The following is an 18,792-nucleotide window of genomic DNA, read 5'->3' on the forward strand; positions in this document are numbered from 1 at the left end:
TCTGTAGGTAATAATGTAAAAATTTTCATAGAAAGTAGAACTTCATTAATTTTATGTAACTTGCAATACATTTTTAATTATAAATGCTCGCTTTAACTTTTCGCAGTGTCTGACACATGTGCAACCACTGAAATTTGAGACGCGACATTCTACGGTTGCATGTTCATCCTATTATTTTCACCGAAATAAATAAATTGCATAATTTCTTATTTTTTTCAACATAAGTACAGCTATACTAGCTTTCTTAAGGTTTAATTAGTAGTTCTGATGTTACATGACACCAGTAGGAGCTTTTGGGGAACCAGTAAGTGGTTAAGGAGTCCTTACTTATTCATTTAGCTCTCATATTGGTATGAAATAGAGATAGAAATAGGGGTTTCTGTACATTGAATAGACATTATTTTTGACAAAGAATGTATTTATGATTCTATATCAGCAAGATTAAATGGTTTATCTATTTTCCATGCAAATACCATTAGTTGTTAAGATTTTCTGACAGTGAAAAGCACAATAAATGCAAATTGATTATGTAAGGGGACATAATTTAACTTAATGCATACATGAGAAATAGACAAACAGTCAACTTAGAGATGTATTCTAGTACATGTATTGTCAAACAGGTTACAGAATAATAGTTAACTGCAATCTAAAGACTCTTGTTGTATTGCCCTCATAATCTGAAAATGTTTAAAGTAATGTAAGGCATGCTGTAAAATGTGGAATGGACTTTAATATCAGTTTTCATGATTTGGTGATTAAACTGTTTCTTTTACTCAGATTAACCATAAACAGAGTTGGCAATCCAATAATTCCTCCTAAATCACCATGTTTGACTTCTGTGTTGATTTGAAACATCATATGTTTGGGTTTTGTTCACTTCTTAAGTAAAAATGGTAAGATGAAAAAAAGTGAAAATCTGCCAGATGGGGTAGGGATGTAATGTTTCATTTTTTTTTTATAAGAAATGAGTGCAGACTAGTATTCTTTATTGTAATATGTTCCAAAGTAAGAAGTCTATGCATCATAGGTGTCATGACTGGTTTCAAGTTTGTTATGTCTTGGTTAAGGGGGATATATATTTTTACACTAAATCAATGAAGGAACTTTTTTTACCTATGCAATTTGTAAGTTTATCAATAAAAAGTTGATTAAGGGCAACTATGATAAAACAAGCCTTAAATTCCACCCCTGAGAGTAAAAATTGCTGATTCAGCAAATTTTGCCTGATCTGTAGGTAATAATGTAAAAATTTTCATAGAAAGTAGAACTTCATTAATTTTATGTAACTTGCAATACATTTTTAATTATAAATGCTCGCTTTAACTTTTCGCAGTGTCTGACACATGTGCAACCACTGAAATTTGAGACGCGACATTCTACGGTTGCATGTTCATCCTATTATTTTCACCGAAATAAATAAATTGCATAATTTCTTATTTTTTTCAACATAAGTACAGCTATACTAGCTTTCTTAAGGTTTAATTAGTAGTTCTGATGTTACATGACACCAGTAGGAGCTTTTGGGGAACCAGTAAGTGGTTAAGGAGTCCTTACTTATTCATTTAGCTCTCATATTGGTATGAAATAGAGATAGAAATAGGGGTTTCTGTACATTGAATAGACATTATTTTTGACAAAGAATGTATTTATGATTCTATATCAGCAAGATTAAATGGTTTATCTATTTTCCATGCAAATACCATTAGTTGTTAAGATTTTCTGACAGTGAAAAGCACAATAAATGCAAATTGATTATGTAAGGGGACATAATTTAACTTAATGCATACATGAGAAATAGACAAACAGTCAACTTAGAGATGTATTCTAGTACATGTATTGTCAAACAGGTTACAGAATAATAGTTAACTGCAATCTAAAGACTCTTGTTGTATTGCCCTCATAATCTGAAAATGTTTAAAGTAATGTAAGGCATGCTGTAAAATGTGGAATGGACTTTAATATCAGTTTTCATGATTTGGTGATTAAACTGTTTCTTTTACTCAGATTAACCATAAACAGAGTTGGCAATCCAATAATTCCTCCTAAATCACCATGTTTGACTTCTGTGTTGATTTGAAACATCATATGTTTGGGTTTTGTTCACTTCTTAAGTAAAAATGGTAAGATGAAAAAAAGTGAAAATCTGCCAGATGGGGTAGGGATGTAATGTTTCATTTTTTTTTTATAAGAAATGAGTGCAGACTAGTATTCTTTATTGTAATATGTTCCAAAGTAAGAAGTCTATGCATCATAGGTGTCATGACTGGTTTCAAGTTTGTTATGTCTTGGTTAAGGTGGCACGGTAGTATTTGCATTCCAGAATTTAGGTTGCTCTTTTGTGTACCCTACTTAGGTAAATGTATCTAAACAGTGTGATTGGACAAAAAATACAGTATCAACTGAACATACTTTCCCAAACTGAGGGATGAATCAGGTGTAGAAAAATATGAAATAATTTTACATACAGATGAAAATGAATTTTTGAGAATTTTTGAGAATTTTGTATTCACTGCACCATAAAAGACCTAAAATTACTAGTGGCCTTAGGTTTCTAAAAATAGCAAAAAAAGTAAACGGTCATGATACATATTCAAATTCATTTCTGAATAGTAAAATGAAAGTACTTCAGTTAAGTGTGAATGTAGATTTTTTTGCAGTGTTAGAAAGTGGTGAAAATTCTAAAAAGGCTATCATTATCCCTATGGGCCAGGAAATACTACCGTGCCACCTTAAGGGGGATATATATTTTTACACTAAATCAATGAAGGAACTTTTTTTACCTATGCAATTTGTAAGTTTATCAATAAAAAGTTGATTAAGGGCAACTATGATAAAACAAGCCTTAAATTCCACCCCTGAGAGTAAAAATTGCTGATTCAGCAAATTTTGCCTGATCTGTAGGTAATAATGTAAAAATTTTCATAGAAAGTAGAACTTCATTAATTTTATGTAACTTGCAATACATTTTTAATTATAAATGCTCGCTTTAACTTTTCGCAGTGTCTGACACATGTGCAACCACTGAAATTTGAGACGCGACATTCTACGGTTGCATGTTCATCCTATTATTTTCACCGAAATAAATAAATTGCATAATTTCTTATTTTTTTCAACATAAGTACAGCTATACTAGCTTTCTTAAGGTTTAATTAGTAGTTCTGATGTTACATGACACCAGTAGGAGCTTTTGGGGAACCAGTAAGTGGTTAAGGAGTCCTTACTTATTCATTTAGCTCTCATATTGGTATGAAATAGAGATAGAAATAGGGGTTTCTGTACATTGAATAGACATTATTTTTGACAAAGAATGTATTTATGATTCTATATCAGCAAGATTAAATGGTTTATCTATTTTCCATGCAAATACCATTAGTTGTTAAGATTTTCTGACAGTGAAAAGCACAATAAATGCAAATTGATTATGTAAGGGGACATAATTTAACTTAATGCATACATGAGAAATAGACAAACAGTCAACTTAGAGATGTATTCTAGTACATGTATTGTCAAACAGGTTACAGAATAATAGTTAACTGCAATCTAAAGACTCTTGTTGTATTGCCCTCATAATCTGAAAATGTTTAAAGTAATGTAAGGCATGCTGTAAAATGTGGAATGGACTTTAATATCAGTTTTCATGATTTGGTGATTAAACTGTTTCTTTTACTCAGATTAACCATAAACAGAGTTGGCAATCCAATAATTCCTCCTAAATCACCATGTTTGACTTCTGTGTTGATTTGAAACATCATATGTTTGGGTTTTGTTCACTTCTTAAGTAAAAATGGTAAGATGAAAAAAAGTGAAAATCTGCCAGATGGGGTAGGGATGTAATGTTTCATTTTTTTTTTATAAGAAATGAGTGCAGACTAGTATTCTTTATTGTAATATGTTCCAAAGTAAGAAGTCTATGCATCATAGGTGTCATGACTGGTTTCAAGTTTGTTATGTCTTGGTTAAGGTGGCACGGTAGTATTTGCATTCCAGAATTTAGGTTGCTCTTTTGTGTACCCTACTTAGGTAAATGTATCTAAACAGTGTGATTGGACAAAAAATACAGTATCAACTGAACATACTTTCCCAAACTGAGGGATGAATCAGGTGTAGAAAAATATGAAATAATTTTACATACAGATGAAAATGAATTTTTGAGAATTTTTGAGAATTTTGTATTCACTGCACCATAAAAGACCTAAAATTACTAGTGGCCTTAGGTTTCTAAAAATAGCAAAAAAAGTAAACGGTCATGATACATATTCAAATTCATTTCTGAATAGTAAAATGAAAGTACTTCAGTTAAGTGTGAATGTAGATTTTTTTGCAGTGTTAGAAAGTGGTGAAAATTCTAAAAAGGCTATCATTATCCCTATGGGCCAGGAAATACTACCGTGCCACCTTAAGGGGGATATATATTTTTACACTAAATCAATGAAGGAACTTTTTTTACCTATGCAATTTGTAAGTTTATCAATAAAAAGTTGATTAAGGGCAACTATGATAAAACAAGCCTTAAATTCCACCCCTGAGAGTAAAAATTGCTGATTCAGCAAATTTTGCCTGATCTGTAGGTAATAATGTAAAAATTTTCATAGAAAGTAGAACTTCATTAATTTTATGTAACTTGCAATACATTTTTAATTATAAATGCTCGCTTTAACTTTTCGCAGTGTCTGACACATGTGCAACCACTGAAATTTGAGACGCGACATTCTACGGTTGCATGTTCGTCCTATTATTTTCACCGAAATAAATAAATTGCATAATTTCTTATTTTTTTCAACATAAGTACAGCTATACTAGCTTTCTTAAGGTTTAATTAGTAGTTCTGATGTTACATGACACCAGTAGGAGCTTTTGGGGAACCAGTAAGTGGTTAAGGAGTCCTTACTTATTCATTTAGCTCTCATATTGGTATGAAATAGAGATAGAAATAGGGGTTTCTGTACATTGAATAGACATTATTTTTGACAAAGAATGTATTTATGATTCTATATCAGCAAGATTAAATGGTTTATCTATTTTCCATGCAAATACCATTAGTTGTTAAGATTTTCTGACAGTGAAAAGCACAATAAATGCAAATTGATTATGTAAGGGGACATAATTTAACTTAATGCATACATGAGAAATAGACAAACAGTCAACTTAGAGATGTATTCTAGTACATGTATTGTCAAACAGGTTACAGAATAATAGTTAACTGCAATCTAAAGACTCTTGTTGTATTGCCCTCATAATCTGAAAATGTTTAAAGTAATGTAAGGCATGCTGTAAAATGTGGAATGGACTTTAATATCAGTTTTCATGATTTGGTGATTAAACTGTTTCTTTTACTCAGATTAACCATAAACAGAGTTGGCAATCCAATAATTCCTCCTAAATCACCATGTTTGACTTCTGTGTTGATTTGAAACATCATATGTTTGGGTTTTGTTCACTTCTTAAGTAAAAATGGTAAGATGAAAAAAAGTGAAAATCTGCCAGATGGGGTAGGGATGTAATGTTTCATTTTTTTTTTATAAGAAATGAGTGCAGACTAGTATTCTTTATTGTAATATGTTCCAAAGTAAGAAGTCTATGCATCATAGGTGTCATGACTGGTTTCAAGTTTGTTATGTCTTGGTTAAGGTGGCACGGTAGTATTTGCATTCCAGAATTTAGGTTGCTCTTTTGTGTACCCTACTTAGGTAAATGTATCTAAACAGTGTGATTGGACAAAAAATACAGTATCAACTGAACATACTTTCCCAAACTGAGGGATGAATCAGGTGTAGAAAAATATGAAATAATTTTACATACAGATGAAAATGAATTTTTGAGAATTTTTGAGAATTTTGTATTCACTGCACCATAAAAGACCTAAAATTACTAGTGGCCTTAGGTTTCTAAAAATAGCAAAAAAAGTAAACGGTCATGATACATATTCAAATTCATTTCTGAATAGTAAAATGAAAGTACTTCAGTTAAGTGTGAATGTAGATTTTTTTGCAGTGTTAGAAAGTGGTGAAAATTCTAAAAAGGCTATCATTATCCCTATGGGCCAGGAAATACTACCGTGCCACCTTAAGGGGGATATATATTTTTACACTAAATCAATGAAGGAACTTTTTTTACCTATGCAATTTGTAAGTTTATCAATAAAAAGTTGATTAAGGGCAACTATGATAAAACAAGCCTTAAATTCCACCCCTGAGAGTAAAAATTGCTGATTCAGCAAATTTTGCCTGATCTGTAGGTAATAATGTAAAAATTTTCATAGAAAGTAGAACTTCATTAATTTTATGTAACTTGCAATACATTTTTAATTATAAATGCTCGCTTTAACTTTTCGCAGTGTCTGACACATGTGCAACCACTGAAATTTGAGACGCGACATTCTACGGTTGCATGTTCATCCTATTATTTTCACCGAAATAAATAAATTGCATAATTTCTTATTTTTTTCAACATAAGTACAGCTATACTAGCTTTCTTAAGGTTTAATTAGTAGTTCTGATGTTACATGACACCAGTAGGAGCTTTTGGGGAACCAGTAAGTGGTTAAGGAGTCCTTACTTATTCATTTAGCTCTCATATTGGTATGAAATAGAGATAGAAATAGGGGTTTCTGTACATTGAATAGACATTATTTTTGACAAAGAATGTATTTATGATTCTATATCAGCAAGATTAAATGGTTTATCTATTTTCCATGCAAATACCATTAGTTGTTAAGATTTTCTGACAGTGAAAAGCACAATAAATGCAAATTGATTATGTAAGGGGACATAATTTAACTTAATGCATACATGAGAAATAGACAAACAGTCAACTTAGAGATGTATTCTAGTACATGTATTGTCAAACAGGTTACAGAATAATAGTTAACTGCAATCTAAAGACTCTTGTTGTATTGCCCTCATAATCTGAAAATGTTTAAAGTAATGTAAGGCATGCTGTAAAATGTGGAATGGACTTTAATATCAGTTTTCATGATTTGGTGATTAAACTGTTTCTTTTACTCAGATTAACCATAAACAGAGTTGGCAATCCAATAATTCCTCCTAAATCACCATGTTTGACTTCTGTGTTGATTTGAAACATCATATGTTTGGGTTTTGTTCACTTCTTAAGTAAAAATGGTAAGATGAAAAAAAGTGAAAATCTGCCAGATGGGGTAGGGATGTAATGTTTCATTTTTTTTTTATAAGAAATGAGTGCAGACTAGTATTCTTTATTGTAATATGTTCCAAAGTAAGAAGTCTATGCATCATAGGTGTCATGACTGGTTTCAAGTTTGTTATGTCTTGGTTAAGGTGGCACGGTAGTATTTGCATTCCAGAATTTAGGTTGCTCTTTTGTGTACCCTACTTAGGTAAATGTATCTAAACAGTGTGATTGGACAAAAAATACAGTATCAACTGAACATACTTTCCCAAACTGAGGGATGAATCAGGTGTAGAAAAATATGAAATAATTTTACATACAGATGAAAATGAATTTTTGAGAATTTTTGAGAATTTTGTATTCACTGCACCATAAAAGACCTAAAATTACTAGTGGCCTTAGGTTTCTAAAAATAGCAAAAAAAGTAAACGGTCATGATACATATTCAAATTCATTTCTGAATAGTAAAATGAAAGTACTTCAGTTAAGTGTGAATGTAGATTTTTTTGCAGTGTTAGAAAGTGGTGAAAATTCTAAAAAGGCTATCATTATCCCTATGGGCCAGGAAATACTACCGTGCCACCTTAAATGGTCAGACAGTTGATACAAAGAACTTTGGTTTTTCAAACAGATGGTTCAAAAAGCTATTGTAAACAGATATACTGAAATGGGTTACACTACCGATTAACTGGAAGAAACCGGGGAACGAAACATACATTTTAAAAAGTCATCGCAACAAAAGTGTATCCGGATAACTTTTTTGTACTTGTCCAATGAAAGGTAAATATAATCATGCACATTTTTAGGACGATGTTAGACTAGTTTTATACTTTCATGAAAAAATATATAGTCACTTTATCCACGTCATGCATGTTAACCCCGAAAATCAGTCAAAAATTGACAAAAACGGAAGCAAGTCAGTTCGCCCCACTGGTAAAACGCCAAACGCCCCACTTTTTTTAACAACACGGCCTGTTTTTTTAAATTGCTCCACTCTTTTTAAGGGAGCTCAGTCTCATGCATCTACCATTTGAATTGTATGGGAGAAAATAGGGTGGTTGGGGGTTGGATGAAAGTGAAATATCAAGGACGAGTTTTGAGTAAAAATCTAAAAGCCAGGAACCCCCCCCCCCCCAAAAAAAAAAGAGTAACGACAATGCAGGATAACATTTTCATCATAGCCCCCCCCCTAAACCCTTGAAAATCCAAGTTGGAACTACCTTATCAACTCACCCCACTTTATATGCAACTTTGGATCAAATCCAGTTAAATATCCAGGTTTGAAATAATTTAGCAGGGGCCCATTTGCCCCTAAAATTTGGAGTGGGCTTCTAAAACTTCTGCTTTTCTTTCATAGAACTATATAAATTGTGTAAAAAATATAAGATGTGGGCTACAATGCCATAATTTGAACTTCAGCTTTTATCCGACAGCTCAGCTTACATGTCGGATAAAAGCTCTACAGAGCTTAATTATGTTGTATTGTTATATGTATAACTGACTTTAAATAAATCTTTTATGCTTTTATGCTCATACTTCAATCCCTAATTATACTCCTGCCAACAGTCATGACAGTGGCAACTCACCTTACTTGGGAAAAATCTAAATAAATACAAATCAATATACAGTGCTCTAGCTAGAAATCAAAAGGGGCAGGGTGCCAGTTGAGGGCAAGGCACTTTTTTATGATAGGAAAAGGCACTGCTCATTTCTTTTCTTTACGTTTCTGTGTGTATCACGAGTTCATATTCTTTTTTTTACTGTATACATGGTATATGTTGTATATAAAGATGCATAAGGTCCGAGACCGCAATTGTCGTCCCTTGATTTTCGTTATTCACGAATATATAGTCCCTAGTGTTGACAGTGGGTTACTGGCCATTAATTTTTATACCCCTTCCAAATTTATTTCTCCATGTTTAATGCCTCAAATGGCAAGAAAGGTGGTAAAAAACAGTGTAAAAAAATTTTGGTCCCTAATTTTTTTTAGAAAAGTAGAGTTTGGTCCAGCTGAAAAAGGTTAAAAATTAGCACCTCGGAAGCTGTCAAAAGATTTCAATACGCCCTATATGTAAAATTGTCCATATTTTGAGTTAGAGCCGATGAAGTTTTCTATAATTTTGATATAATTTGTCCCAAAAGTAGTACAGCACACTGTAAAAATTTCATTGAGAAAGCGCAGGTGGGATTTTAAAATTTTTATATATATGTTATAAAGGTCTGCCAACTTGCCCTACTTTAAAAAATGAAAACTTATCTACCCAGATTTAAAAAAAAATGTGACTGTCACCAGTAAAACTGCATTTGCAACCGTCAAATCCACAATTGACGGTGACAACTCTTCAACTACAGTACTGGTATTCCGATTCTAATTCATAACAAAAAGATATAATACGATGGAGTTTGAAAAAATGTATAAATTGACATACAAAAAAAATCTGTGAAACTTTATGAATGATTTTCGCGCAAAGACGTCATGGCTAAATATGACTTCATACAAATGAAAACTTACAAATCTTCGATTCAAATTTGGATAAAATCACTGTAAAACAGTGAATTGGAGATGGTGTTGTTCTATTAATGACAACATTGTAGTAAATCTAACCTTGGTTGATCCAATCAATTCAATATTCCGGCTCCCTTCTTAGTTTTGCCTTGTCAACAGGGGAAATGTATTAGGTCCGAGACCACAATTGTCGTCCCTTGATTTTCGTTGTTCACGAATAAAGTCCCTAGTGTTGACAGTGGGTTATAATTACTTGCCATTAATTTTTATACCCCTTCCAAATTTATTTCTCCATGTTAAATGCCTCAAATTGCAAGTAGGGGGGTAAAATTACACTGTAAAAAAATTTGGGTCCAGAATTTTAAAGGAAAGTAGTGATTTGATCCAGGTGAAAAAGGTTGAAAATTAGCACTTCAAGTTCGGAAGCTGTCAAAAGATTTCAAGACGCTCTAAACATAAAATTGTCCATATTTTGAGTTAGAGCCGATGAAGTTTTCTATAATTTTGATATAATTTGTCCCAAAAGTAGTACAACACACTGGAAAAGTTTCTTTGAGAAAGCGCAGGTGGGATTTTTTTTATTTTCATTTATGTTCTAAAAGAAATGCACTACGAAATGATTGTGGTCTCGGACCTAAGATTTATTGGAGAATACATTTATTTAACTACTCTTATATATGCTTAATTTTTTTAGTGATTTGCCAGATAATTGCAAAGAAACCTGTTAATTGTATCATAATATATCTTATAGGTTTTTTAGCCAACTCAAAATCATGCTTTTAGGACCCTCTTGTTGTACTGAAGAAGTCATGGAAGTGGACTGCTCAAGAAGATGAAAGGTAATGTAAATATAAAAATAAGAAAATGTAGTATGATTGCAAATAAGAAAAGAGAGGAATTTGTAAAAGTGAAAATTCACTTGTTTTCCAATCCTAATACTAATAAAAGTGTCTTATATTGTAATGTTTAAATTACCTAATTATTTAAAAAAAAATTGTTTACACTAATGAGAAAAGACAACTCTCCATCAGAGATCAAATGACATCAAAGTTAACAACTATAGGTCAACATACATCCTTTAACCATGAGCAAAGCCCATACATTATACCATATATACTGTAAATTCTGAAATATTGTGTGCATTTATTATTGCCACCATTGCCATTTTCAGTGGCAGATCCAGAAATTTTCATAAGTGAGGGCCCACTGACTGCCTAAGAGGGGGCCCGCTCTGGTCATGATTCAGTGATTCCCTATATAATCAACCAAATTTTTCCCAGAAATGGGGGGCCCTGGCCCCCACCTAAATCTGCCTCTGATTTTATCATTTAAGACTTAAATGCAAGTTTAAATTTTAGGATTTTGAGAAAAATCCTGTTAAATTCATAAAAAATATTTCAAAATGCGAGTTTAAATTATTGCGTTTACAACTAAACTCTGTCCCATTTTTAGCAATAATCATGCTAATAAAAACCTCACAATAATTTCTGAATTTACAGTAGTCCGGTATATAAAAAGACCCTAAATGAAAACGAAAAATTTGTAAAACAATTCAAACTGAATTACAGGCTTCTGACATGGGACAGGCACATACTAATTGAAGGATGTGATGGGGGCTAGACTATATAGCTAGCAGTTTGTGGTGCCAAACCCACCTAACCTGGTACATGTATATTGATGTGAAAAGGGCTTAACTCACCGGATCTATACAATAAACAAAAAAGAAATGCATCTAACAAAAACACACACAAGACGTGTTTTTTGTCAGTAAATTTATTCACACATTGGCAAGATACATGTACATTGAAAAGTTGTTCTTTTGTTAATTGCCTGAAGTACGGATTATAACACAAATGACAACAGGCCCGAGAATACAGTTCTTCCGTAGTGCATTAAATTCAAAAAAGTCGCACCTGCTCTTTCTCAAAAAGATTTTTACAGTGTAGTGTACTACCAGTGAGACAAATAATATCAAAATTGTAGAAACTTCTACCAGCTCTAATGTTCACGAGTTAAGTCTTTCCTATATCAAAATGGTGTATTTTAACATTTTTGCCTATTAACTTAAAACAGCAAAACAAGATCTAATAAACATCTGACAATAATTAATGCCGAGAATGATTTTTTAACTGTATACAGCAGAATAGATAAATTAAAACCAGAAAGTTCATACTGTACATATATTTATTAGCTAAGCTGTTGATCTTCTTTCTGTTGTTTGCTTACATGTTCTTTGCATTCACTCAAAAGTAAAAGTACATATAGTTCTGTAAAGGTGAAAATTAGTGAGCATTAGTTCAATATGTTCATACTACATCTAGTTTTTGTCTGGACTTCATGGACTTCTTGATTAAATAATTTAGATTTTATACAATTTTAGCTTGATACCAAAAGAATGGAAAGTACAGTATTAAAACCACTGGTGAACATGTACTGTACATGTAGGTGTGAATGTCCTGCAAAAAGAACTCATATCAAAGTATGTTCATCTGCAGAATTTCAGTAAATATAAATAATTTGATGCACTCTGTTCTCAAGTATAATTGTACATGTACACTTGCTTATTTTTCTCTCTTTCCAATGTCAAGTATGCTTCAAGGCATCCTTACCCTGATCCCCTCCTGCTCCATACACACACACTCAGAAGTTTAAATAATCAGCATTTATAATATTACAAACCTACCTAGTCAGACTGGCCTATACAATGTATATTATGAATTGACAAGTTGTTCTTGTTTTGAATACATAAAATATTTGCCACTGGACATAGTTTCCGTACAATAACTTTAGTTTAAGTAAATGGATATCTATCTCTATGAAATTTAAATACAAGGTTTGAACCCACACAAGGAAGATTGGGATTGATTTTGGGGTTATGGTCCCAACAGTTTAGGAACAAGGAGCCCAAAAGGGGTCAAAATAAGTATTTTCCTAGGTTCCAGACAATTACTTGTGTATAAGTGTATGGATCTTTCTGAAATTGTACCACAAGGACTTGAAGGTTCCATACCAAAAAAAAAAAGGTTTGGATTGATTTTGGGGGTTATCAATGGTTATGGCACAAACTGTTTATGAATTAGGGGCCAAAAACAATACTTCTCTAATACTTTGTATAAGTTGCTTATTTCTAGACCAATTTCAATGGGGTTTTATTCTTGAATTCTTGGGGTTCTTTAATATGCTGAATCAAACCCTGTATTAAGTTTTTTTTAATTTGGTCCCCGTTTTTATACGACCACAAAATGTTTGCGTTCTTATATTGGTATCACGTTGTAGGCTATATAAAATGTACAATATACAATGCAATATTCACTTAACTACCAACTGATAAATTAAAGCAATCTTCACCATTCAGTGATTACAAGCACTCTGATTACCATTCTAGGGTTATGCCCCTTTACAAGTGAAAAAATTGAAGAATTTTTTAGTTTCTGTTCTCTTAACTTAAGTTTGTCTCAACTAAATTTAATGAAATGTGTATATAATGCTTATTACCTCTAAACTCAGTTTAAGTTCAATTTTTGGCATCTTCACTTTTACAGTTCTTGAGTTATGTCCCTTTATAACTTTATATGCTAGCAGGGGCATCATCTGTGTCCTTTTGGACACATTCCCCATTTATTTTTTTAGAAGTTACTATTAATTCTAACCATGACTGTATGACATTTTATATTTTAATATTTTATGATGTATTTAAATGAGTAGTTATTGTTGCAAACTCCATTAGAATTTTGAATTGAGATCATTTTTGGAATAAGAGAAAGGGGGACGTGGAAATAAAATTGGGGTGGGGGTCAATTTTTTTTTCTCATTTTAGATTTCAGAATTTAAAAAGAAAATTTCTTCAAATATTTTTTTTTTGAGAGGATTAATATTCAACAGCATAGTAAATTGCTCAAAAGCAAAAAAATTAAGTTCATTAGACCACATTTATTCTGTGTCAGAAACCTATGATGTGTCAACTATTTAATCACAATCCAAATTCAGAGCTGTATTCAGCTTGAATGTTGTGTCCATACTTGCCTCAACCTTCAGGGTTCAACCTCTGCAGTCGTATAAAGCTGCACCCTGCGGAGTATCTGGTTAAATTGGTCACATGCCATACATATTATATACACAGGTAATGTGTAGTACACATGCATGAATAGAGTTAGTTTTCATTATTTAAAAAAAAAGGAAAATATGTAGTATCATTGCCAATGAGACAACTATTCATCAGGTCAAAATGACTGAATGTTAGCAACTAAAGATCACTTTACATGTATGTACAACTTTCAACAATGAGCAAAACCAGTACAGCATCAAGCAAGCTATGTCCTGGAATGACAGATGTAAAACAATTCCAAAGAGAAAATTAAGGGCCTGATTTACATAAAAGCGAAAAAAACAACCAAGATAAATACATGTTGCAAAAACAACAACTATTATTTCTCCACTCCAGTTGTTCACACGATATTTATGTATATATATATATGTAAGTTTGGTAAATCATTACTTATCAAATTTATGTTATCATTTTTGCTTGATTGGTAAGCCAATATTTTATGGTTATTTTTTTTTTAATTACAGCAACTGTATTCCAAGAGTCTGATGGCTGATAATGTATTACAGGATTTTATCATTCAAGCAACATCTTAGAAGGATAAGTGCAAATGTATGAAGGAAGCCGTGGGTACAAATAGCAATTACAGCAGATACATGTACATGCAGGAGAGAACTCTTAAACAAAGACATGATATGGGAGTGATGTATTCAAGAAATCTCAAACACATGGAATTAAATATTGTGTATATTTTTTCAAACACAAGTACTTTCAGAATATAATACAATCATGACAATTCAAATTCAAATTATTGTTTATAGTCTAAAAATGAATAATGCATGTTTTAAACTGAATTTTATATAAATATTTGAAAGAACAAGAACTTTTATATTATTGTGAAGCCAAACTTTGAAATTTTCTAATGGTATAAAAAAAACTCATCATAGATACCAGGACTAAATTTAGTGTATACGCCAGATATGTTTGTTGTTTGTCAAAATATGTTTTGAAATAAGAAGGAAACAGTTGTAAATAACTGTAAGGCATTCAATATGGCATATCAAATACATTTAACAGAACCTTTCTATTTCAATTTATTAATATAATGCGAAATGAGGTATAAATCAATCAGACAGCTACACAACAACAAAAACATATGAAAGGCATTAAGGTGCTAACATACAGTCCTCAACAATAAACAGTTGTCTAAACAATGTCATGATCTACTTAATTAACCAGAGTCTATACCAATCAAAGAGCTGCTATTAACACAATTTTTTTTAGATATGCTTTTTATTAGGATGAGACTTAAGACAACCACTGAAACCCTGGCTTAAAACAGGCACACGAATATGTGGCAGGGTAAACTACTTTTTTTCTTCAAAATTTTTAAAGAAGCATTGGCATCTTTTGCAAGTAAGACAATTTCCACAATGGGATTGGATTGTCTCATGACTGATAACCACAAAATGACTTATATATATACATATTAAAAATGAAATATTCATCAGTGCATACATATGCTTTAATTGAATTACCAATCCTTACATCACTTTTTAAAAAAATATTGCGACTTGATCGTAACCAACAAAATTCTAGGAGTGAACTTAAGGTAACCTGGATATTAGCTTGCCTTCTTTGTTTTATTACATCTTATCTCTTGCATTGGAGATATTGTGAGTTTGGATTTGTATTGATAAGGATCAAGAAAGTAAAATACAATTGAAGTATGAACACATAGTCAAGACCAAGAAGAATATTTATTTATATAAATGCTTGATTCAGGTTAGCCTCACATGAAAAATTTAACATGAATTTCATGTTAGCTGAGCTCAATTCACATTAATTGAACGCGAGTTTCATGTATAAGCTTGTTTCAGGTGAATCTCGCATGAAATTTACCTGAACAAAATTTGCCTGTGTACATATATGGAAAACCCATGTATAACCCATTTAATTCACATTAGAACTTCGATACATGTCAACGATCATGGTAATTGGACAAATACGAATACATTTTGAAAAATATTTAATACAGGCACCATGCCTTTTACATGCAGAAATCACGCATGTATCACAGGTGTATTTCCTTACACATGTGATTCACATGTGAAACGCATGATCACATGTGTATATCATGCGTATCACATATTTTGCAAAATTTTTAATACAGGCACCATGCCTTTTGTATGCAGAAATCACGCATGTATCACAGGTGTTTTTCCTTACACATGTGATTCACATGTAAAACGCATGATCACATGTGTATATCATGCGTATCACATTCGTTTTTCACACATGTGTCACATGCGTGGCATGAAACGTCTCTTTCACATGCGTGCGACACACATGTGAAACGCATGTGTCACGCATGTTCACATGTGTGGCATTTTTACCAGTGTATAGGTGGTATGGTTATACAAACGTAATCGGATTTGGTTATTTAAGACTCATTTCTGTCTTCAAATTATTTTTCATTTAGCCGCAGTCTTTTGACTGATAGCATATTCATTGTTTTAAATGCTTTCTTAAATGTTTTTTGAACATTCTTATATCAAGTGCGGTCCAACACTTGAGGTTTCGCCTGGCATCTGGCAAAAGGACACAGGTTTCTAAAAGTAGTTTTTCCTGGACGGCCACGAAACAAATAGATATTAGAAGATAATAGAAGTCATTATGATTGCCATAATTTTTTATGTGTATTGATGTGACATTTTTGTACATATTTGTTTAATAAAATCGGCAGCTCAGAATATACACAAGCAGCAAGATAGTCGACAAACATACGTTTGAGTTTTAGTTGTCTATTGGTAGAAATGTTGCTATGTTAGGAACATAAGAAATAGAGAAGACGTTAGATGATTTTTTACAGGGTGTTGTCTGTCATAAGTATTATCTACAAATTAAAGAACTGTATGTAAAGTCCAATTATAACGAGCTGGTCAAACAGAGATTTTGTCTCTATGGTTATAAAGTATTAAAAGCGCTTGAGTTATTAATCAGCTTCAAAATCTGCAAGTGTTTAAACACTAATCCATATCACATCTTTGTAGTTCCTGGAATCACTCCTTGTTCTTGGAGGGGGTTGTTAGTCCTGTTAAATCTTAAGTTGTCAATAGGTACTAGGAGACCGAGTAACAGACATCAAGAGTGCCGACGCATAAATTTCGATTTTTTCTTATATATTGTAGTTAATAATACAAATGTTGATAAACTGTAAATTACTTTGTCAATTCTAAATTAATCATTTTGAAGGACATTCTTTTTCATCATAAATTTATCTATAAGGTAAGTCTTTAAACAATGATAAGTCTCTATATTTCAAACACCTGTACTCTCATAGATTGGAATTAAGTGTATTGTTTATCTATATTGTATTTGTGCGAGTTCGTGGTCAAGTGGTTAAGACAGATGGCTACAGTTCTGAAGGTCCCGAGTTCGATTCTCACTCGGGGTGCTAACATTATCAGTACATTAGAAGGGTAATTTTCACCCACTCACACACATCTCTGGTACCCAGACCGGAGTTTAAACTAGAATGGGTACTTTGGGGGCCTCGGTTGGTAAAAGTTGTCCCCTACTTTGGCCTGGAGATCAATCTTCTGATATCTCTTTGGTTTGTCTGTTTCCACCGAGTGGTCCGGTGGTTCTCTCCGAGTACTTTGGCTTCCTCCACCATAATAACAAAATTCCCGGTGTCCTAGCACTTCCGTTGTGATGGGTGGGGATTGAATTGTCCTTGTAAAAATAATTGTCGTATAAATATACGTTAGTGACACATCTCCATTAATCCCGACAGGGAGTGTACGTGGATGCCACTGTACCCTCGCAGTTTTCGAGGGGTTCTTCGGATATCGGAGGCATTTACCAGTACATACATACATTGTAGAAAAGACGTCGTTCATGAACGTTATTGTCTAGTTCACTGAATTGTTATCCTGACATATTAAACACGACAAAGCAGTCCATACAGTGTACACATATAAGATACATATATGAAGGAAAGAGGCGAACAATACCAGGGGAACATTCAAGCTCATAAGCCGATAATAAATGAAATTAAAATGACAACAAATAGACATGGGTTTGTTAACAGATAGTTGATGATCTAGCCATCGAACAGCCATTGGATACTAGTGCTGGCTTGTGTATTCTAATTGATTTAAATGTTTGATGACTCTCTGAAATGTAGAGAGAGAATAGCGATGACAATCACCAACTACAAGTAAAAAAAAGAACATAACATAACATAACACATTCCACTACAATGCAGCCTGACGAAATGACAAATTCCCAACAATATTTCCCAAAATTTTTTTGGTAAGACAATACGCAGTAAAACATTATTGTGTTTACATTACCCTAGCCTGGTTATTGACATGCGATGTAATCTATAGTTATTAAAATGGCATTTTCATCACGTAGCAGAAACATGTATGTGAATTATCCTTAAAAAGACCGAAGACAACTTGTTTCTGTGTATGGTATTAAATCGATGCGGCTCTTGCTCAAAGTGAAGTGATTGCTCGTAAAACAATGCATTTGGAGTTGATTATTGTTTAAAAATGTGATATCAAATGGTTCGATACATGATTATCACAGCCGTTTATTTTTCCTTCAGCAATTATCATTTAATGCAAATTTAAGGGGTTTAGTAGGCATAGTGTTTTCACACTTTTTTCCTCTACTCGCTGATTTATTCCCTAAGTTTTTATGTGTTGAGGCGAAACCTTTTTATCATGTGATCTGGATCAGTGTAATAAAAAAACGAGAAAAAGGACAACGTGACAGTAGGTGTTGTTGTTTGCTGCATTACTTTACTTTAAAATAAACATATATGGGTTTGATCTTTCATTTAACTGACAAAACATTTTCAACAACCACCTGTTATCAATGTTTATGAAACAAACATATAAGTTTGCGATTAAAAGTTACCCAGACAAGGACGACAACAACCATTCATTCAAAATAATCATATTACAGGACTTGTCATTAATAATGAGAATATTTTTCCCTTTTGTTTATTAAATGTACATATAAGAATAGTTATCAAACCTACCAGGATTATAATTTAGTACGCCAGACGCACGTTTCGTCT

The 18,792-nt window shown here is 32.5% G+C and overlaps 1 long non-coding RNA gene across 1 annotated transcript; it reads left to right on the forward strand.

Moving 5' to 3' along the window:
• Nucleotides 1-7,712: 7,712 nt before the first annotated feature.
• LOC143082266 (uncharacterized) lies at nucleotides 7,713-15,174 on the forward strand. Its single transcript, XR_012980334.1, has 4 exons — nucleotides 7,713-7,926; nucleotides 10,404-10,491; nucleotides 12,033-12,131; nucleotides 14,222-15,174. It is a non-coding gene; the product is annotated as an uncharacterized LOC143082266 (long non-coding RNA).
• The last annotated feature ends 3,618 nt before the right edge of the window (nucleotides 15,175-18,792 follow it).

This window comes from Mytilus galloprovincialis, chromosome 7 (genome assembly GCF_965363235.1).
Source record: "Mytilus galloprovincialis chromosome 7, xbMytGall1.hap1.1, whole genome shotgun sequence".
In the NCBI taxonomy this organism is placed as follows: domain Eukaryota; kingdom Metazoa; phylum Mollusca; class Bivalvia; order Mytilida; family Mytilidae; genus Mytilus; species Mytilus galloprovincialis.